A 9057-nucleotide genomic window follows, 5' to 3' on the forward strand; every position below is an offset into this window, starting at 1 on the left:
GGAGGAAAAAAAAGCAATCTTTACTAACTACTTCAAGTTTCAAAGTTTTAGAAGATAATATGAGCACCATGTTTGGCCATTCCAAGAGGGCCAAGTTGAATTGTGCGCAAGGAGGTGGCACCTGGGCACCCCCTGCCAGGAGGGTGTCAGGTGGCTGTGGCCCAAGATACATGCTGTGGGCCCACACAGTTGAGCTAAGGAAGGACAGAGCCTGGGATGTACCTCCTGAGTCCCAGCGCTGTCCCACACACCCCAGTGCCCCAGAGTGGCTGGGGGACTATTCACAGGCAAAGTAGTCCTTCAGGGGGGCGAAGAGGTGTCGGATGACAGGCACACTCCAGGACCTCCCGAGCAGCTTCTGGCGGGCAACACGGCCCATGTTGGACACATCCGTGTAGTGTACAGGAAAGCCGAAGATCCTTTCTAGCTCAGTGCACCACAAAACATCTTCTTTGCCATTCATGACAACAGGGAAAAGTTGGTTTTTCCCCTGTCTGATTGAGTTTGACTTGGTGGTTATTGTCTGTACTTTCTTTAACTTTGCTGTCCTATTGAACTCCAAGCAGTCCTGCAGCTCGAGTTTATCATTCTTTGATGCTATCAAAGGCCTGTTCATCCCGGGCAGGTTGCCCCAGAAGTATCAGGCCCTGTGAGCAGCAGACACTTTGATGGCATCACTGGATTACACTCCAGGAACCGACAGATGTTCCTCTTGTCGCCAACCTTCATGGCTACCACATTCTCAAACATCCAGAAGAAGGGCCAGTCGTCACCTTTCTTGGGCCCTGCGTAATTCAACAGGTGGTAGAACTTGAAGAAAAGTCGGCCTGTGCCCTCATATAGGCCTTTCCTGGCAGGTTTCACATTTGAGAGATCATTGCATAGGCTCCCACCAATTACCAAGTCAAAGGGACCCCATTCTTCAACATTTTTCTTTGTGATGTTCCTGACGTCATTCACATATTTAATATTGCCTTCGTGCTTAACAGTTCCAATGGCGATGGATTCTTCACACACTTCAGAGGCGACATACTTCTCTACTTTGATCCTCAATTCTTTGAGGACCAAGTACTCTGTGGCAATTCCATTAAACAGGGACAAGACTTGAATGGGCCGCCTTCGTGCTGCAGGAATCATAGGGTATAACTTGGGGGCTTCATATTTGAGACCAGGGTCACTGGTGAAAAAGGACTGCAGGTGAACATTCCAGTCCTTCCGGCGCTGCAGGACCCTGTGACAGCGCTGTGGGAGGCACATGTAGCAGCTCCAGGGCTCCTGCAGCTTGGCATCGGCTGCTGTGCCCAAGCCCACCAGCAAATCCAGGCACTCCACACAAAAGCACCGGCAGCAGCTTGTGTTGCTGCACAAGAGCAGCTCGTGCCCCTCACAGCACACGGTGCAGTAGGACTGAGCCATCATCGTCATACATGTAGAACAGCTCGAGGAACCGGTCCCGACATGTCTGACAGAGTCCCCCCTCAAAGAGAGGGTGGAAGGACCCTGGGTTTTTCCTACCACAGGACAAACAACTGTCTTCCAGACTACTCTTGTTGTTGGCAACATCCAAAGCCATTTGCTCTCGAGTCTGGTCCTTCTCTCCTCGGTCTTTGCCATAGTTACGGTTTGTCTTGAGGCGCTTCGGTTGGGGGCAGTATCCGTGGAGGTGGACGAGTCATCAGCTGTGCATCTTCACTTCTTGTTCTTGTATTTCCTTGATTCTAATTTCATACTGCCTGCATGACGCACCTTCAACTTATTAACCACTGTTTGCTTGTTGTTGGGTTTGAGGCCCTCGATCCCGGTGGGCTTGAAGCCCCCATGGGCCCACTCTAACATGGGATTCAGCTGGTCCTCCAATGAGTCTCCGGGGCTCCTGGGGAAGGTCTTGCTAGCCTGCACCTTGGCTTTCTCCAGAGTGTGGTACATGGTCTTCCTATAAGAGACCAGTTTATTGAAGGTCGCCAGATTAAAGTGCTGGCTGAATAGCCCCAAGGCCACCAGCTTATCTGCAGAGACCTCAGAGAACTTGTCATCACCAAACCACTGGACCGACCGCATGCCGGACATGGCCTGACGCTTGGAGGTGACCATCCAAGACACTACCATGGCAGGCCACCAGGAGAAGCCCTTGATCTTTACCCACACAAGGTCTCCTATTCCAAACTCCTTCCCATCCTGATACTCAGTGCCCTCTGTATCTCTGCCCTCTGTATACATCTGTGGGGAGTCCAAGTTCTCCTGTTGATTGTCCTGAGCCAGGCGGGTGTAAGGGGTACTACTGCTCTGGGGCACCACACTGTCATCTGTGAGGTCAATGGTGGGGTAGGGGATCTCAGGGGATGGCCACAGTGTGCCTGCCAACGATGCTGTGCGCTGCCTCAGGGACCTGGTAGTTGAGAACTCCACTGGGGACTCATCCATGTGATTGCGGCCCTGCCGGCCTCGGGTGGAAGGGAGGGAGAGCCTGTGCCTCTCCGGCCAGAGGCACTGATGTTATTTCGGGTACGGACAGCTGGGCTTTCAGACCGAGTCCTGGTTTCCCGGAAGAGTTTTGGCATTATTGGAGTGTCGGAGCCATCTCCATCTTCCTTATCGCCATCTCCATCACCCGTCAGATCCTGAGTATAACTTAGCAGGCTGGAGACCTCTCTCTTGGACAATCATGAGCTTGATCTGTGGCCTCTGATCTCCGGGGTGTTGATGGCCTCCAAGATCGGGGGTGATAGCTCCTCCTTTGAGTCAGAAGACTGGTTGCTGCAGTCCCCATTGGTGATGATGGGGTCCTCCCTCCCACTGGCACCCTCCTCCCTGCTGAGTGGCCTGGTGTCTCCCTTCATTGTTTCCTGCTGAGAGCCCGACTAGGACTCGGCTCCGAGGTCAAGCCACAGGTCCCGACAGGCGGGTGGGAGGCCGGCAGGCAGCCTTTGCAGGGCACTTGGCTAGCGAATAGCGGAGCTGCGTTTACTTGGGTCACTTAACCCCTGCGCTGCCGGCAGGGTGCGGCCTCTCGCTTGTCGGCATGCCAGTGGGCCAGTGGTATCTGTCCGGGACTCGCGGAGCTCCATGCCAGCTGCAGCTGGGGCAGCAGCTGCGAGGAAGCTGCTCAGGCCGGGTGGGGCTGAGGGACAGGGTGGGCTGGGGGCGGTGCTGAGTCCCCTTGTAGCCCCGGCCCAGGGCTCACCCCGCCCCTCATTGCTGCACATTTTTATTTTTTATCTTTTACTTAAGAAACTAATTTTTTCTTTTTTTCTCACTTGATTTTACCTTTTTAATTATATATATATATTAGAGGCCCAGTGAACGAAATTCGTGCACGGGGGGCTCGGGGTGGCCCTCAGCCCAGCCTGCACCCTCTCCAATCTGGGACCCCTCGAGGGATGTCTGACTGCCTGTTTAGGCCCGATCCCGGTAGGATCAGGCCTAAACGGGCAGTCGGACATCCCTCTCACAATCCAGGACTAGTGGCTCCCAACTGCTCACCTGCCTGCATTCCTGATTACCCCTAACTGCTTCTGCCTGCCAGCCTTATCACCCCCTAACCACTCCCCTGCCAGCCTGATTGATGCCTAACTGCTCCTCTGCCAACCTGTTTGCCCCTAATTGCCCTCCCCTGCAGGACTGGTCACTCCTAACTACCCTCCCGTGCAGGCCTGGTTCCCCCCAACTGCTCTCCCCTGCAGGCCTGGGTCCCCCTCAACTGCCCTTCCCTGCAGGCCTGGTCGCCCCCAACTTCCCTCCTCTGCTGGCCTGGTCACCCTTAACTGCCCTCCTCTGCAGGCTTGATCGCCCCCAACTGCCCTCCCTTGCAGGCATGGTTCCTCCCAACTGCCTTCTCCTGCTGGCCTGATTGCCCACAGCTGCCCTCCCTTGCAGGCCTGGTACCTCCCAAATGCCCTCCCCTGTTGGCCATCTTGTGGTGGCCATCTTGTGTCCACATGGGGGCAGTCATCTTTGACCACATGGGGGCAGCTATCTTGTGTGTTGGAGTGACGGGGGTTCCCTTGGGGTGTGGGGTGGCCTGGGCGAGAAGCCTGTGGTGGTTTGAAGGCTGGCAATGTCCCTTGGCGACCCAAGCGGAGGCCCTGGGATCTGGGATTTATTTATCTTCTACAATTGAAACTTTGTAGCCTGGAGCGGAGCCAAGCCTTCTGCTGGCTCTGTGGTGGTAGCCATTTCTGTTGGGATTTATTTATCTTCTATAATTGAAACTTTGTAGCCTTAAGAGGAGGCCAAGGCATGCCAGGGCTGCAGAAGCTTGGCTTCCTCCATCGCCGGGGGCAAGCCTAGCCTCCTGCTCTCTCCAACTCCATGGCTGCTGCCATTTTTGTTGGGATTTATCTTCTATCATTGAAACTTTGTAGCATTGAGTGGCGGCCTGGGCCTGCAAGGGCAGGTGGAAAGTTTGGCTTCTTCCATTGCCGGGAAAACTCAAGCCTCCCTCCTGCTCTCTCTGTGGCTGCAGCCATCTTGGTTGGGTTTATTTGCATATTTGCTCCTGATTGGCTGGTGGGCGTAGCTCATGGGTGTAGCGGAGGTACAATCAATTTGTATATTACTCTTTTATTAGATAGGATATAGTTTTTAATCAGTACTATTACATCTATTATTTTACTTTTTTTAAAGTTTCATTTTATTTTCTCTTTATTTTATTTTGGGATTAATGTTCTACATTCTATTTTAATTTTTCCTTTAGCATCATTTTATTCTATCTAAAATTTACATTTATGCCAACACTGTCTTCCTCACTTTTCCCCTTTTGTTGTCCTGTTTCTGTTATGTTATTCCTGTTTTAGATTTTCTCTATTCCTTCCTTTTACCCCCTGTTAAAAATTCATGCTACTTATATATCTAATTTCTAATCCCCTGCTCCATGTCCATACACACTTCTCTCTTTTCTTTCTTCACAATCCAATTTTTTTCTCTCTTCCCTTTTTTGTTGTTGTTGTTTTGTTTTTTGTTTGTTTCCTTTTTGGTTTTATGTTTTCTGTTTTATTTTGTTTGGTTTTGCCTTTCTTTCTCTCTGTCCTATAGTTGTTTGTTTGATTGTTGATTAGATTGTTTTTTTGGTTGGTTTGTGAGATTGTTTCTCTTTTTATGCTTCTGTTTTTTCTCTCCTCACTTGTTATTAGTTGTTGTTTGTAGTTTGCATTCATCTCTGGGTGTTAGTTGTTTGCATTTTTTTGGATTACTGGTTGTTCTATTGAGTTTTCTCCCCATATAGTTTTTTCCCCTTTTAAATTCTTTTTCTTTTATCTCTTACTTTTTTTCCTTTCCTCAATAACATTTTTCCACTGTCTTTTTTTAAATTTTATTCCCTAATTCTCTTTTCTGTGGTGGTCACCTTTATATGGGGTTATTACTATTCTGAATACATTTGTGTTCAGTGCCTTGTGCATTGTACCTTGTTGAGTTGTATTTTGTGTGTTTAAGTCAAGGAAATAGAGAGAGAGCTACATAACTGAACACCTAAAGAGGAGAGATCATGGGAAGAAAAAGAAAGAGCCCGCATATGAAAGAAAAGGAGGCATCACCAGAAAAAGAAGTAAACGAAATGGAGGCAAGCAATATGTCAGAAAGAATTCAGAGAAATGGTCATAGGATCACTGAAAAGTTTGAAAGACAAATTCAACAATATATTTAAGAAGCAAGAGGAAATGAAGAAGAACCAAGAAGAAATGAAAAATGACATCACTGCAATAAAGAACTCAATAGAAAGCATCAACAATAGACTAGACTGCATCGCTGACCTACAAGACAAGGTAGGAAAAAATACACAAGCAGAGCAGCATTTAGAAAAAAAACTTAAAAAACAGGAGGAGAGCCCAAGGGAACTTTGGGACAACAGAAAAGGAAACAACATCTGCATAATTGGGGTGTCAGGAGGAGAGGAAACTGAACAAGGAAAAGAAAACCTGTTTGAAGAAATGACAGAAAACTTCCCTGATATAGTGAAGAAAAAACTCACACAAGTCCAAGAAGCTCACAGAGTCCCAAACAAAAAGAACCCCAAAAGACCAATGCCAAGGCACATTAAAATTAAATTGGCAAACACCAGCGACAAAGTAAGAATCTTAAAAGTGGCCAGAGAGAGACAGAAAGTTACCTACAAAGGATCTCCCAACAGACTATTGACTGAATTCTCAACAGAAACACATCAAGCCAGAAGGGAATGGAATGAAATATACAAAGTCATGCAAAGGAAGGGTCTAAACCCAAGAATACTATACCCAGCAAGGCTATGAATAAAAACTGAGGCTGAAATCAGGAGCTTCACAGACAAAAAAGGACTAAGGGAGTTTATTACCACCAAAGCAGCAATGCAAGAAATGCTAAAGTGTCTGCTGTAAAAAGAAGAAATAGGAAGGGAAGAAGGAACAGAGTAATAAAGAATAAAAATGGCAACAAACAAGTACCTAAAATAATAACTTTAAATGTAAATGGATTAAATATCCTAATGAAAAGACATAGGGTAGCTGAGTGGATAAGAAAACATGACCCATATATCTGCTGTCTACAGGAAACCCACCTTAGAACAAAGGACTAACACAGACTGATGGTAAAAGCATGGAAAAAAGTTCTTCAGATGAATGGAAATGAAAAAAAAGCTGGGGCAGCAATACTTATATCTGACAAATTAGACGTCAATGTGAAGGCCATAACAAGAGATAAAGAAGGACACTTCATAATACCAAAGGGAGCAATCCAACAAGAAGATATAACTCTGGTAAACATATACACACCCAAAACAGGAGCACCCAAATATATTAAAAAAAACTTCTGGAGGATATCAAGGGAGAGATTGAAAGCAATACAGTCATAGTAGGGGACTTTAATATTCCACTAATACCATTGGACAAATCCTCTAAACAAAAAAATCAGCAAAGAAACAGCAATCATAAATGACACACTAGATCAGATGGAATTAATGGACATCTTCAGAACATTTCACCCCAAAACCACAGAATACATGTTCTTCTCAAGTGCACATGGGTCATGTTCAAAGACAGACCATATATTGGGACACAGGCAAAGTCTCTTCAAATTCAAGAAGATAGAAATATTATCAAGCATCTTCTTAGATCACAATGGCATAAAACTAGAAATCAACTACAATAAAAACAATAAAAAAAAATCAAACACCTGGAGGCTAAAAAGCATGCTATTAAACAATGACTGGGTTACCAAAGAGATCAAAGAAGAAATAAAAAGGATCATGGCAACAAATGACAATGAAAACACAACAATCCAAAATCTATGGGACACAGTGAAAGCAGTCTTGAGAGGGAAATTCATAGCTCTACAGGCCTACCTTAAAAAACAGGAAACAATGATAATAAATAATCTAACCATACAACTCAAATAGTTAGAAAGAGAGCAACAAGAAAAGCCCAGTATAAGCATAAGGAAGGAAATAATAAAGATAAGAGTGGAGATAAACGACATAGACACACACACACACACACACACACACACACACACACACAACCCACAAAAGATCAACAAAACCAAGAGCTGGTTCTTTGAAAGGATAAACAAGATTGATCAACCTCTAGCCAGGCTCACCAAGAAGCAAAGAGAGAGGACCCAAATAAACAAAATCAGAAATGAAAGAGGTGAAGTAACAACCAATCCCACAGAAATACAAACGATTATGAAAAAATACTATGAACAACTCTATTCCAACAAAATGGACAACCTAGATGAAATGGACATCTTCTTAGAAAAATAGAAGCTCCCAAAACTCAACTAAGAAGAATAAAAAATCCTGAATAGGCTGATAAGTACCGAAGAAGTTGAAACAGTGATAAAAAATCATCCAGCAAACAAAAGCCCTGGTCCAGATGGCTTTATAGGGGAATTTTAACAAGCATTTAAAGAAGAACTAAAACCTATCCTCTTTAGGCTATTCCAAAAAATTCAAGAGGAAAGCACGCTTCCAAGCTCTTTCTATGAAGCCAGCATTACCTTAATCCCAAAACCAGATAAAGACACCACAAAAAAAGAGAACCACAGTCCAATATCCTTGATGAATATAGATGGTAAAATCCTCAACAAAATTCTAGCAAATCAGATTCTGTAATACATTAGAAAGATCATACACCATGACCAAGTGGGATTTATTCTGGGGTTGCAAGGATGGTACAATATCCGTAAATCAATAAATGTGATACATCACATAAACAAACTGAGAGACAAAATATCACATAATCATATCATCAAAGCATTTGAGAAAATCCAACACCATTTCTTTTTTTTAATTTTTATTTATTTATTTTTTTTAAGATTTTCTTTTTTTTAAAATTGTTTGAAGTATTACAAATAGTAGTACATATGTCTCCTTTTTTTCCCCCATTGACCTTCCCCAGCCTCCCCTTCCCCCCAGTACATGCCTTTACCTGCCCACCCCAGTGATTTTTATCCATTGGTTATGCTTATATGCATGCATACAAGTCCTTTGGTTGATCTCCTACAGCCACCTCCCCACCCCACAACCGCAACCTCCTCTGCCTTCCCGCTGTAGTTTGACAGTCTGTTCAATGCTTCTTTGCTTCTGTATCTATATTTTTCCCCATTTCATTTTTTTAAAAAAAATCTTGCCTCTGCAGACTAGAAATAAACATATAATAACAAAAAATGTTTGAGTCCCAATTTCCATGTCCAACAGTTCTGAGTCCCCGTTACAATGTCAAACAGTTCCTTAATTGTACATGTCAGCAATGATATTTGGATGGTGGGCACATGGTGGCAATGCAGGTCCGACCCTCTCTGGTTTGGTCCTAGGCAACTTGCTGCGTCACACAGCTGCTGACTGCTAGCGTGACAAGGCATCGTCAGCGTCTTCCATCTCTGGACTGTTTCTCCTCTTGTCTTCATGGTTGGAGCAGACCTGTCAATTCCTCTCTGTTGCAGGAATCCACATGGTCTTGGAGTTGTTTTCTGAAAATATACAAACATATTCTCAACCAAAAGTTAATAAAGAAATCTGTTCTATATAATTGATTTGGGATCCTTTTTATTTTTGCCCAAACGATTTTCCTTTGTCTTATTTAGACACCA

At 45.0% G+C, this 9057-nt stretch overlaps 1 pseudogene across 1 annotated transcript; it reads right to left on the reverse strand.

Moving 5' to 3' along the window:
• Positions 1-277: 277 nt before the first annotated feature.
• LOC308239293 (DNA (cytosine-5)-methyltransferase 3B-like) lies at positions 278-2837 on the reverse strand (annotated as a pseudogene). The gene has a single exon. The product of its transcript is annotated as a DNA (cytosine-5)-methyltransferase 3B-like (transcript).
• Positions 2838-9057: the final 6220 nt, after the last annotated feature.

This window comes from Plecotus auritus, assembly GCF_963455305.1.
Source record: "Plecotus auritus genome assembly, chromosome: X".
In the NCBI taxonomy this organism is placed as follows: domain Eukaryota; kingdom Metazoa; phylum Chordata; class Mammalia; order Chiroptera; family Vespertilionidae; genus Plecotus; species Plecotus auritus.